The sequence below is a fragment of the Schistocerca cancellata genome, chromosome 3, assembly GCF_023864275.1.
Source record: "Schistocerca cancellata isolate TAMUIC-IGC-003103 chromosome 3, iqSchCanc2.1, whole genome shotgun sequence".
NCBI classification, from domain to species: Eukaryota; Metazoa; Arthropoda; class Insecta; order Orthoptera; family Acrididae; genus Schistocerca; species Schistocerca cancellata.
In genome coordinates, this window is record NC_064628.1 from 574,458,831 (window position 1) to 574,464,321 (window position 5,491).

Here is a 5,491-nt window from a genome sequence, read left to right on the forward strand (position 1 = left end):
ATTTACTGTTAATGACCGTTTCACACCTTTCAAATTAGGTTTTGTAGTAAGTTAGTTACCCGTGTTATTTGTAAGACGCGAGATACAAAATATGTTCGTACAGTTTCGTGTTAAACTCGGTGTTTCCTTGTTTTAAATTTTTATAACCATCGGTTTAGTGAAATTGATTAATACATAACCTCAACAGCTGCCGTGAGAAGGTTTATTGATCTCCTGTTGGTTCACAAGAAGTTTCGCGGCTATAAAGGCATATGCTTAGGTGCCAAAAAACTGACCTAAATCAGGTAAAAAATCCTTTTCTTAACCTACATAGGCTAACCATATCACACAGTTTTAATTACATTGTAAATAACAGTAAAAACCGTCCCTTAACAAAGCATAGGTTTCAATTATCCTCATCCTGATTATAGCGTAAAAATGTAATCGTAAACATGATGGTAGTGGACTACATGCCAGATGTGACCTAGTACAAACAAGAATTCTAAGAACCCACTTGCACTGCACACAGTTCAGTTACTTCATTTTTGTCATTTCATTAGGAGACCACCTGTTCTAGTAATGCGTCTTCATTGATAATATGTATGTGTTTGCCTGCTGTTTATCATTCTGCTAAGAAGTACATCACTGTAAATATTAGTCTGTCCACACGGTGGACCGTTTGTGTTAGGGGAATTTACATGATTTTTATTAATGTTTTTCTGAATCAGTGTTTTGTTGTACAGATGTTCCCCTACCTTCTTTGCTGGCAGGTACCTTTAATTTCAATTTAAACTGGCTCTCCACCGAATCTTAAGACTACTGAGGCCACGATTTGGCTGAGGCAGACGGAGCTTTGCGGCATGCGCGACAGGGCGTTATTGCCATTTATTACTCCCCGAGCTGTCAGTACATGCTATGCTACGGCCGGTCCGCTCCACGCACGTCCTCTCACCGCCGCTTGTGTGACCACTATCTATTACTGGCGGTTTTAAAATGGGTTCTGAACTTCCTCTCAGTAATCATTGTTTGTCACTGGGATTTTCATATAATTTGACCAGTTTCTTAGTATCCCTGTTTGTTCTAGGTTACATCTCGCCTGTAGCCCACCCCAGTTGTTGACGATGATGTTCTTGCGCTATGATCAGCATAAGGATGCGGGACATCTGTTTTATTGAGGGACAGCTACAGTGTCTAAAAAGGTCCGTGGTCTCTCTTTTTGTTACTATAATATACACTCCTGGAAATTGAAATAAGAACACCGTGAATTCATTGTCCCAGGAAGGGGAAACTTTATTGACACATTCCTGGGGTCAGATACATCACATGATCACACTGACAGAACCACAGGCACATAGACACAGGCAACAGAGCATGCACAATGTCGGCACTAGTACAGTGGATATCCACCTTTCGCAGCAATGCAGGCTGCTGTTCTCCCATGGAGACGATCGTAGAGATGCTGGATGTAGTCCTGTGGAACGGCTTGCCATGCCATTTCCACCTGGCGCCTCAGTTGGACCAGCGTTCGTGCTGGACGTGCAGACCGCGTGAGACGACGCTTCATCCAGTCCCAAACATGCTCAATGGGGGACAGATCCGGAGATCTCGCTGGCCAGGGTAGTTGACTTACACCTTCTAGAGCACGTTGGGTGGCACGGGATACATGCGGACGTGCATTGTCCTGTTGGAACAGCAAGTTCCCTTGCCGGTCTAGGAATGGTAGAACGGTGGGTTCGATGACGGTTTGGATGTACCGTGCACTATTCAGTGTCCCCTCGACGATCAACAGTGGTGTACGGCCAGTGTAGGAGATCGCTCCCCACACCATGATGCCGGGTGTTGGCCATGTGTGCCTCGGTCGTATGCAGTCCTGATTGTGGCGCTCACCTGCACGGCGCCAAACACGCATACGACCATCATTGGCACCAAGGCAGAAGCGACTCTCATCGCTGAAGACGACACGTCTCCATTCGTCCCTCCATTCACGCCTGTCGCGACACCACTGGAGGCGGGCTGCACGATGTTGGGGCGTGAGCGGAAGACGGCCTAACGGTGTGCGGGACCGTAGCCCAGCTTCATGGAGATGGTTGCGAATGGTCCTCGCCGATACCCCAGCAGCAACAGTGTCCCTAATTTGCTGGGAAGTGGCGGTGCGGTCCCCTACGGCACTGCGTAGGATCCTACGGTCTTGGCGTGCATCCGTGCGTCGCTGCGGTCCGGTCCCAGGTCGACGGGCACGTGCACCTTCCGCCGACCACTGGCGACAACATCGATGTACTGTGGAGACCTCACGCCCCACGTGTTGAGCAATTCGGCGGTACGTCCACCCAGCCTCCCGCATGCCCACTATACGCCCTCGCTCAAAGTCCGGCAACTGCACATACGGTTCACGTCCACGCTGTCGCGGCATGCTACCAGTGTTAAAGACTGCGATGGAGCTCCGTATGCCACGGCAAACTGGCTGACACTGACGGCGGCGGTGCACAAATGCTGCGCAGCTAGCGCCATTCGACGGCCAACACCGCGGATCCTGGTGTGTCCGCTGTGCCGTGGGTGTGATCATTGCTTGTACAGCCCTCTCGCAGTGTCGGGAGCAAGTATGGTGGGTCTGACACACCGGTGTCAATGTGTTCTTTTTTCCATTTCCAGGAGTGTAGATTAACTATACATATCAGTGTTTGGAACCTGGAGGTCAACAGAAGGTCAATAAATCTTGAGGCTTTTTGTTACTCCACACGTTTTCTACAGCTGTGGGTGCCCCACCTATCAAGTGCACTAGTTCAATCATCCGTAAAGTAAGTTACCCGAATGCACTTCCCCCCCCCCCGCCCCCCCACGCAACCACTTTCACATAATCGATGCTCTAGTGTAAGCACAGTACTCGATTGGTGCGCCCGTGGTGCGGAGCCGGCTGCATGCCGTGTGCAGAAGACGGCAGCGAGAGAGCTCGGCGGCAACTGTGACGTCAGCGGGCAGCGGGCCTCCTGGGACCAGTTAGCTGCTCTGCCTTACGAATGCACGCGACGCGGCGCTCGAGACGTTGCTGCGTTCATCCTGAAGGTCGTACGCGAAATGTAAAACTAGGGTCGTAATCGCTGCTATCACAGCGAGGCTGCTACGTAATTCCTTAAGGACAGGCAGGTCAGCTAGTTAATCACTGGCAATGAAATGCTTCTTGCGGGTGAAAATCTTACACCGATCTTTTGATTGGTTTTTTAAGAACATTAATCGGCCGTTATTTGTCACTCAGAAGTAATAATAGACCACAGCTTAGAAAATGTGAAGCACCAAGACCGAGAGATTTGGTCACGTTGAAATTTATTCCACCGTTGAAGGACAGGACACTACACAATGATCAGCATTACAGACCTGTACATGCATTGTGACCGTGGAATTGCAATACAGATTAGCGCCACCACATGCTCCAGTCAAAGCCGCCAGACGCCGTGTCATGGAATGAAAGAGCGCCAGCATATTTTGGTGGGGGAATAGTCTGCCACGCGGTTTGTAGGCGCGTCCACATAGCATCAACTGTGGCTTGTGATGTTACAAAATAAAAGTGATGTTGTTATTAATGGAAAGTAGGAAATTGAGATTTAGCTTACTGTTTTATCAATCACAATTGGCGTAAGAATCATGGATTGACCATTGTCATAAAATATTGCATTATGAGATGTGAATAGTTTTTACTTGCAGTTTCGCGTGGCTTGAGGCAGTCACAACTAGCGTGCTATTGATTAAGAAATCGCATTATCATCTTTGTAATTACTTCATGATCGTAGATACGATCATACCTGGTTGTGAAGTTATTGTTATGACAAAACAATTTCCTAAGGGACCAGAAAGTTCTTAAGGCCGCAAAAACAACTGTAACATCACACAAAAGGGAAATTCAGTATTAAAGCTGATGCAAGAAGACGATAAAACAGTTTTCTTTTTATCAATGTAACACGCACATTGGACTGCTGATCTTGGTGTCTGTAATATTATCAAAATGCATAATTAAAATGAAAATAATACTGAGGAGATAATAGAAATGAGCACTGCTAAATGATTCAGTATTCCCAGAACAAATATTTATTATAACTAAAACATATATCGTACCTTAAGCTTAATACTACAATGACGGTAGATTTTTATGTCCGTATCATGTCCATTGAGCGCTCTTTTATATAGCCATTGTCTTCTTTGAGTCGCTCGTGCGTCGTCACGGTAAGTTATAACAATTCTTTACACTTCACTCAAACTTAGACATAACACGTTTATATACATTTAGTAAAAATTAGATCAGACTACCACAAATCTGCGTCCGTCTTACTCGAGAAGAACAGTACAAGTCTTTTTAGCGCTCGAGGCTTCATTTGTTCTCCAGCGAACAAAATAGTGAAGGATCTCGTATCTATCCGTATTTTTCTGTTTATATTGCCGCCCAAAGACGACGAATTACATTATTTAGAAAATTCCACCGTCGCCATGCGACGCCTCATTATACATTAATCATTATTTATAAACAAGTATTTGCCTTCTGGCTGAAAGTATTAACTACTCGTATTTGCTGTTTTAATGAAGTCAAAAATAGCGAATATCACAGGCTACGGGAGGTCCTGAACGAACAACTTGCCGGTCGACCATATTCCAGACATTTCCATGGGCGAGACGTCAGGCTAACGGGCAGACCAGGGAAACAGTGGTGCCCGTCGTTCTTCAAAGTAGGTTTGCACATTTCTCGCTACACGCGGCCGGTCGTTGTCCTGCAGAAATATGGCACGTGGCCCCGGGCTGTAATACCTCCCTGTTCTAGCAGTAGCTGTTCAGATTGCCCTCAACATGTAGGAGTCGAGATCGCGTGTTATTTTCAATGGCGCCCGAAATCGTCACACATGCCGTTTGTCCGCTACGTCGCTCAACAATACAATGTGCCCGATTGCGTTCACCGCGGGGACGTAGAACGCTTACGCATATCACTGTAGCTGAAGCGAGACTGTTCCTAAAACAGCGCGTTCTGCTTCTCAGCACGCCAGTGTAGGCGCTCACGTGTCCATTGCAGTTGCGGCGTTGTTGGTTTCTGGTCAATGGAAGCGGAAGCAACGGCATGCCTCCCGCCAGTCCAGTCGACAGAAGATTGCGTCATACTGCCGACGCAGACCTGTCCACACCCGTTGCATTGCTCCAACGTCACGCCAACGCTGTGGACGAAGTTGTCCGTTACTGCCAAGCGGTCAAGACGTCGAACATCTCGCATTGTGGGCACATTGTGTCGTCCGATATCCTGTCTTGCGGTGTGTACAGCCTTCTTCTCTCCACTAGTTCCATATACGCCTCATCGTCGAAGCAGCGTGCTCTGTGCTAGCCGCATTGTCGCGGAACGACAGATCTTCCCTAGATATCAATCATTCTGGGCCGGTCGAACGCACTCACGTGCCGATATTCCAACCTGTGTGATGTCGCCGAGGCGTAGCGGAACTTAGATACACGTCTCCACTTCGTATGACGGTTTCGTGCCAATTGACCT